The following is an 8,683-nucleotide window of genomic DNA, read 5'->3' on the forward strand; positions in this document are numbered from 1 at the left end:
GAGAACGGTACACCACCTGTATATTTGGTGGGATCCATGAGAACGGTACACCACCTGTATATTTGGTGGGAGCCATGACGACCAGCTACAACACGTACAGTATACAAATGATTATCTGAGGACAATAAATGTGATCATCCCAATAGGCATCATGAAGACAATTCACCCCAAAAGACACAATAAACACCCTACAACATAACATCAAGCGTTAAAAAAAGCACATATCTTTTCTTACATATTGAACTGTCAAGGAGCACAAGAGCATTGCTGGAAAATACTTTTTACAGATAAAAATACAAAGTTTGGTAGAAGGAAGGTTCACCTCAGCAGTGAAGAATAGGTCAACATGGTACAGCGGTCCAGTCTATGAATGGAACAGTTCTGTATCGGACTCAACACTTATATACAGGAGAGAGACATGTACTGTATATACAGGAGAGAGAGAGAGAGAGACATGTACTGTATATACAGGAGAGAGAGAGAGACATGTACTGTATATACAGGAGAGAGAGAGAGACATGTACTGTATATACAGGAGAGAGAGAGAGAGACATGTACTGTATATACAGGAGAGAGAGAGAGAGAGACATGTACTGTATATACAGGAGAGAGAGAGAGAGAGAGATGTACTGTATATACAGGAGAGAGAGAGAGAGACATAAAGGTTGGTTTCAGCATGGTCAGTTGATCTAGTAGTTTCATCCTCTTCTCAGAAGTAGTGCACTATGAAGAGAATAGGGTGCCATTTGGAACGCAGCCTAGGAGCCCTTTTCGATCCAAACCACTATGTTATGATAATGATTAGCATATTTTATACCTGGTACATTCTGGTGTCATCCTGTAAGCACCGTTTTATTGAGAATTTGGCATGAAAAATGTTGTCTCTAGCGCCTCTCTCATCTCCTGTATCGGTTTCCCCCCCACCCCACCCCACCCCACCCCACCCCCACCTCTCCACTACAAACATAATTTCCCTCACATCTGAGTGTTCCCGGTGGTACAGTCTCTTCGCCGGTATGAATTTGTTTCTCAGACTCCCTGCGTGATGTTCCAGTTCTCAAAAGTCTACTTGGTGGCAATGTGTTCGTGTTTGTGCATACATACTGCCTGCTGGGCATAGCCTACTGCCTGTTCTCTCCCTGGCTGGGGCTCTGTGGAGCTCTGGATAAACAGAGGCAGTACAGGGTGATGTTCATTAGGGCACACCGTTTCAAAATGTTTTACAACAGAAAAGGAAAACAAGTATTTCTTATAGCAGAAGGACAGTAGTTACAGGATACGCTTCACATTCCTTCCTGCTTGGCTCCAGAGTACTGAGTCTATTGGCTGTAAGGCACAGGGCAGATCCAGAATTCTGAGTCCCTATTGGGTGAAAGGCTCAGGGCAGGTCCAGGGTGTGTCTGTCTTTTGTAACCTGGCTGGATCCCAGGTGACCCACCCATGGGAGAGTGGCATACCTGTCCGATTGTTCACAGCTCTCTGTACAGCTGCCATGGGAATGAGAGCAGGTCTGACCTCATGGAGTCGCAGCTCTGTGTGAGTGAGAGTGAGAGAGAGAGAGAGAACGTATGGAGGACAATGAGTTCTGTTCCTGATACACTGATTACTTCTTCATTGTGTTAGGAATCTTGATTACATAATGTACATAACACATTTAATATTTATTAATTCACGTTGATTGATGCGTTATAGTGTGCCATAAAACATTGTATGTGTCTTTGGTTAGTGCCAACTTGTCAATTTTCTCAGTAATACCATAACATAAATTGCTAATTGTGTCTTACATGATGCATTAACATACAGTATAAAACAGTCGCTATGTTCATACTAACATACCTTTTAGAATGCATGGCCAGGTAGTATGCTAATATGGACACTGGGACAGAGCTGGCGTTCAGAATGCATGGCCAGGTAGTATGCTAATATGGACACTGGGACAGAGCTGGCGTTCAGAATGCATGGCCAGGTAGTATGCTAGTGTGTACACTGGGACAGAGCTAGTGTTTTGGTATCCTTATTTTCCCTGAGGTTGTCATCTCTGAAATACTTACAGACAAACATGCGGATGCACATGCCACACATGGCACAGACGTTGGCTATCTGTAGAGCCCGTCCACACTCTCCACTCATCAGGCAGTTTCTGGTCTTCAGACAGCACGTCTTACAGCCGTTGTCCCCCCCGTGCTTCGTGTCCCCCTCTCCGTCCCCCTCAGTCCCACTGAAGCAGCAGCCCATGTCTGTCTGGCTGTCTGGTAACCTCTGAAAGAGAGGAGGGAAAGGTGTCCATAAATGTGTTAATATCAATCAGTCCATCAATCCGCCAATCAATATAGTAATCAGCCAATGTCTCGGCTGCCTGGTCACTGCCGAGAGGGGGGGTAATTAATTTGTTAATAAATATATCAGTAAATCAATAAAAAAATAATGTGTCTAGTGACATCACAGAGGGACCCTATACCTGAAGACATGGACTAAACCACGTCTAGTGACGTCAGAGGGAGGTGTGACCCTATACCTGAACACATGGAGTTACGCCGCGTTCACATGCTAGTCGGAACTAGGAAACTCTGACATTTCGGACTTACTGATTCGTTGATCGCAGCACGTGTATAACTACAACCAGTTAGCATGTCGGAAATTTCTGTGTTCCGACTAGCACGTGAACGTTGCATAAACCACATCTAGTGACAGAGGAGGTGTGACCCTATACCTGAAGGCATGGACTAAATCACACCAGAAACACACCCACATACTCAGCACCACAATCAACAGAATTCACCTCACTGGAATTTAACCCTATTCTAACCCTTATTAGGCACAGTACGATGGAGACATTTACCATGGTAGATACGTTTTAATTGTAATATTATGATTAGCAGTTCTGATTTGCTGCTAGATCTAGCTACACAGTCGTCCTTTCATCAAAGACTTGTTAATATCTAAAACTAGGGCATTGTTTTTGGAATTAGGAGCTGAAGCCACCAGAGAACCTTCTAATTTAATTAATAAAAATGGGGTAAACATCCCAATTGGCTGCCTGTGTGGTTTAAACATCCCGATTGGCTGCCTGTACTGTTTAAATCACAGCTGTAAAGTACCTTTACCACATATTTTGTTGCCTTGAACATAGGTGGGGAGATAACTTTGTAGAAAAGAAGGGAAGCGCTGCTAGGATACAACAGATCTTTGTAGAGGGAAGGTGTCCTTTAGTAAAACATGGAGGACCAAGGCTCTTCATATAATTAAAAAGCCTTTACTGTTATGAACAATGGGTCTGTGTTTTGAAGACTGCGGTGCAGAACTGTACGAGGCTGAGGCATAGCATCATTATGTTAATTAAAGCAAAAACTAAGCATCTAAAATTAAAACAAGAGAATGGTATAGTATTGTTATTTGAACGTTTACCTTCCACTGCGTCAACAAGTTCGACTCCCACTCCTTTAATGAAAAAAGTCAAACTCTCTCTTTAAGTAAACTATAGTTTGTTTTCTAAATATTATCTCATTCCCTGAGCAACTCTTGGTGTGCGTGGATAATCATCCTTCCTGAAGTTTCTCTCGACACAGACAGAGCGAATCTGAGGTAACACCTCTCGTCAGAGGTAGATGCCAGACAGACAGGATGGGTGTGTGTTCAGGTTTTTCCTCTTTGTCCCAGCCGAGCGCTCCGCCCAATAACCCATACCGGCTTTATTCACAGAGTGGAAGCTGGTGAGGGAAGGATAGCTCATATTTATGCCTGGAATAAAACCATGTGTTTAATACTGTTCCATTTTATACCATTACAATGAGCCCGTCCTCCTTCATTTAAAGTGCCACCAGCCACCACTGATTCACAGCAGCAAAGATTTCACATTTGACACCAAGGTTAGTGAGTGGTTTATAAGCTGCTGTCACTGAGGTTGCGAGGGCCTGGTGGCACTGATGAACACCTGGTGGAAAAACTGGTAGGCATGCTGCTAAGGACAGTCTAGAAGAGGTCAGGGCAGAACAGCACTGCAATGAGGCAGGCTGTAGGGTAGGGGCAGGCAAGCCTGGTCCTAGTGCGCCGCAGGCACTTCCTGTTTTTGGTTCAACTGACCTGGAAGACCAGGTGTGTTTAATTTAGGCAATCACTGAACTGATCAATTAACTCAGTTGGTCAGGTGTGGTGCCTAGCTGGAACCGGGTTGCCGTCCCCTGGTGTAGAAGGTTGGTTTGCTGGATGTTTATATGGGCTACCATGGTGGTGTGTCAGCAAGGACACAGGATGAGATGGAGTACAGTTTTAAAGGGGTAGCTAATAAATCAATGACTCGTCCAACATTACTAGCTGTTCCAGCTTGCGGATAGCTGTTCATACGATGGTAGAGTTAAGGGTAAGCAGGACATTTTCTACCAACCTTTACTTGGCGATGCTTCTTCAATTCCCAACTTGGAAAGCCACCGCTGTCTTCTAAACTTCCATGGCTAGTTGCAGGTGGAACGTTGGCATTTATAAATATTTGCATTCAGGTGACTGTATTTAAGGCCAGTTGGCACCACTGATTGTCTTCAGGTGACTGTATTTAAGGTCAGGCTCCACAACTGGGGGAGGAAGAGGATTGGGTTGAGGGAAATATCAGTCACTGGAGTGGGCGGAACTTCCTACACCAGGGCTTGGTCCCAAATTACACCCTATTCCCTACTATGGCTGTGTTTACACAGGCAGCCCAATTCTGACCTATTTTTCTCACTAATTGGTCTGTTGACCAATCAGATCAGCTCTGAAAAAAGATATGATGTAAAAAGATCTGATGTGATTTGAACAATCAGACCAATTAGTGAAAAAAAAGATCAGAATTGGGCTGCCTGTGTAAACGCTGCCAAAGTAGACTAGAGAATAGGTTGTCATTTGGGTAGGGCCTAGTGGCAGAGATGGAAACCTGGGGTCTGTTCGGGACAGTGCAACGTCCTAGCACGTTCAGATATACATTTATTGTGTAGAACACAGGAGGCTGGTAGCACCTTAATTGGGGAGGATGGGCTCATAGTAATGGCTGAAATGGAAAATAAATAGAATTGTATCGAACACATCAAACACATGGTTTCCATACCATTCCATTTACTCCATTCCAGTCATTATTATGAGCTGTCCTCCCCTCAGCCTCCTGTAGTGTAGAACAGATATTAATTGTATCATGTAGAATAGGGAATCTGTCAGCTGTCTCTATTGCTACATGTCTATCTGCAGCATTCAGAATGTTTCACTGCTCTGAATGCCTCTTAGTGAAGTGTCATTGTCTCGCTAGCTGGCTGAGCTACAGTACAATGTGCTAGCCGCACCGCTAACTTGGTCATCCGTGACTGGCTGCTGTTGATGCATGAATACCAGGAAGCGACAAGGTTTTAGTCATTATTGTCAGTGTGTCTTGGGGATCACAGGGCTTAGAGGAGGGATCTGGGCCAGATATGATACAGTAACAGCAGGCCTATCACTGGAATGCAGTGGCATCGGGGACGGACTGGGACCAGACATCTGGCATTTCCGGGCATTTCTGACACACCGGCCCATTTTGTTTTCCTTGAGGCCCTCATTATTTGCCAACTGCCCTATGGTAGTCAGTCTCTGAGTGACATATACGGTATCTTATCAGTGGAATGCAGTTGGATGTAAACAATGGATGAATCTGGAGTGAAGCCACAGCATCACAAAGGCTTGGCCATGCAGATTGTGTAGGGGTTAACCCAGATTAGAGGACATGAAACAGAACTCAAACTCTCTTAGACGTGGTTATTATTTAGTTAGGTACGTATTACTCAGACCTGGGTTCAAATACTACTTAAAATTGTTCAAATCTTTGAGTGTTTGCTCCTGTGTGCCAGATTGGTGGGGTTTGTAATTTTTAGAATATTATATTGGTCAATTAAGCCAGACAGGCTTGATCAGGCACAGATGAAGTATTTGAAATAATTTCAAATAGTATTTGAACCCAGGTCTGACGCTGCACCACTATCCCAAAGCATGTGCTGTGTTAGACAGCTTCATTCATTCAGCAGTCATTTGATATCATTCCAAGTAACGGGGCATAGAAGCTGTACTGTGCACTATGAACAATGTTCTATGATAAGTGCCAATGAAATAAGACAATCTTGGCTATTATATATATATATATATATAATACCAGTCAAAAGTTTGGACACACCTACTCATTCAAGGGTGCTTTTCCTTCACTCTGCGGTACAACTCATCCCAAACCATCTCAATTGGGTTGAGGTCGGGGGACTGTGGAGCCCAGGTCATCTGATGCAGCACTCATCACTCTCCTTCTTGGTCAAATAGCCCTTACACAGCCTGGAGGTGTGTTGGGTCATTGTCCTGTTGAAAAACAAATGACTGTCCCACTAAGCCCAAACCAGATGGGATGGCGTATCGCTGCAGAATGCTGTGGTAGCCATGCTGGTTAAGTGTGCCTTGAATTCTAAAGAAATCACAGACTGTGTCACCAGCAAAGCACCCCCACAGCATCACACCTCCTCCTCCATGCTTCACGGTGGAAACTACACACGCGGAGATCATCCGTTCACCTACACTGCGTCTCACAAAGACACAGCGGTTGGAACCAAAAATCTCCAATTTAGACTCGACCAAAAAACAGATTTCCACCGGTCTAATGTCCATTGCTCATGTTTCTTGGCCCAAACAAGTCTTCTTCTTTTTGGTGTCCTTTAGTAGTGGTTTCTTTGCAGCAATTCGACCATGAAGGCCTGATTCACGCAGTCTCCTCTGAACAGTTGATGTTGAGATGTGTTTGTTACTGGAACTCTGTGGAGCACTTATTTGGGCTGCAATTTCTGAGGCTTGTAACTCTAATGAACTTATCCTCTGCAGCAGAGGTAACTTTGGGTCTTCCTTTCCTGTGGCGGTCCTCATGAGAGCCAGTTTCATCATAGCGCTTGATGGTTTTTGCGACTGCACTTGAAGAAACTTTCAAAGTTCTTCACATTTTCCGGATTGACTGACCTTCATGTCTTAAAGTAATGATGGACTGTCGTTTCTCTTTGATTATTTGAGCTGTTCTTGCCATAATAGGGCTATCTTCTGCATACCCCCCTACCTTGTCACAACACAACTGATTGGCTCAAACGCATTAAGAAGTAAAGAAATTCCACAAATTAACTTTTAAGAAGGCACACCTGTTAATTGAAATGCATTCCAGGTGATTACCTCATGAATCTGGTTGAGAGAATGCCAAGAGTGTGCAAAGCTGTCATCAAGGCAAAGGATGGCTACTTTGCAGAATCTCAAATATAAAATATATTTTGATTTGTTTAACACTTTTTTGGTTACTACATGATTCCATGTGTTATTTCATAGTTTTGATGTCTTCACTGTTATTATACAATGTAAAAAATAGTAAATATAAAGAAAAACCCTGGAATGAGTAGGTGTGTCCAAACTTTTGACTGGAGCTGTATATATCTTGAACTGAGAAATTCTCAATTTCTCCAGTATGCATCTTATGCAATAGTGGTGTAACAACAGAAGGATTGATTTTTATTTACAACATGTAAATAAATACTGTAGAAAATAAATACATGCAAAAAAGATCATCAGCACTATTACAGTCGCTCAGCAGAGCTGTTCATTAGTCTGGTCCTGATTTATAGTAGTGAATCTGTTAGTAGAGCTGTTTATTAGTTTGGTCCTGGTTCTAGTCTCTGTAATAGTAGTAGTAGTAGTATTAGTGAATCTGTTTAGATACATGCATGTCTGAATCCAGCATGCCATCTACAACGCAAACCATATAGGAAGCAAATAAGCTAGTAAATAGTTAGACTGCCATTTATTATCAATAAATACTTAGACATAATACCAAGCAGCCAACTTAAACACAAAGCACATATTTTAATGTCTGATGATAATGGATTATTTGAATGACTGGATGGGCGGATTAATGAATGAAGGAAGGAAGGAAGGAACAAGCAAACAAACAAATGAATGAATTGTTACTCACATTAACATTGTGTCTCTGAGGTCTTCGGTTGGTCTGTTTTGAAGACGGCGGTGCAGTTCTGTACGAGGCCGAGGCAGAGAGTAAAGAAAGTGTAGCTGCAGTCTCCTGAGCAGCAGGTGAAGCAGCCATCCAGACACACCTGGCAGGTCAGGTCACAGCAGCGGTCAGGACAGTACTCCCAGCGGTGACACTCACACAGGCAGCTCCCCCCGGACCCTGCAGCCACCTGGCAGGACTCCGCACATTGTGGACAGGGATTGCACAGCTTGGAGGAAAGCAACCCCATTGGTCAGCCTTCACAGATACACAGACAGAGACAGATAGAGAGAGAAATAGTCACTAACTTTAGTTGGAAAAAAGATACTAACGTTTTTCAGTCCAAAGTTATTACAAATAATACCCCAATGTGCACTGAGCTGCAGTTCCAAGACACTTGGTCAGATGACTTTTTCAACCCCAGGCGACTTCCTTCTCTTCTGCTGGCTACACCATGCTTTCTTGGAAATTAGCTCGACTACATAACTTGAGTTAGTAGTTCAAAGTTCTGACCTCTTGTTTGCTTATGTATCTGCTTCTGTTTATATCATTGAATTAGCTGCTCCGTGATGATAACAGCATGTCACACTTTGACCTAGTGGAATGTCTGTTAAGGCTCCCCTCCACAGAGTCAACCTAACTGATAAGAACTCCATACTGTAAGGCTGACAC

General features: G+C 43.4%; 1 long non-coding RNA gene across 2 annotated transcripts; it reads right to left on the reverse strand.

Annotated features, from left to right (window-relative positions):
• Window positions 1-958: 958 nt before the first annotated feature.
• LOC121555382 lies at window positions 959-8,462 on the reverse strand. 2 transcript variants are annotated; one of them, XR_005997897.1, is made up of 4 exons: window positions 8,376-8,462; window positions 7,976-8,269; window positions 2,052-2,259; window positions 959-1,532 (listed from the first exon to the last, which is right to left on the reverse strand). It is a non-coding gene; the product is annotated as an uncharacterized LOC121555382 (long non-coding RNA). The 2 variants fall into 2 exon arrangements; XR_005997899.2 differs by lacking the exons at window positions 7,976-8,269; window positions 8,376-8,462 and adding an exon at window positions 3,406-3,593.
• Between the last annotated feature and the right edge of the window lie 221 nt (window positions 8,463-8,683).

This window comes from Coregonus clupeaformis, chromosome 7, assembly GCF_020615455.1.
Source record: "Coregonus clupeaformis isolate EN_2021a chromosome 7, ASM2061545v1, whole genome shotgun sequence".
In the NCBI taxonomy this organism is placed as follows: Eukaryota; Metazoa; Chordata; class Actinopteri; order Salmoniformes; family Salmonidae; genus Coregonus; species Coregonus clupeaformis.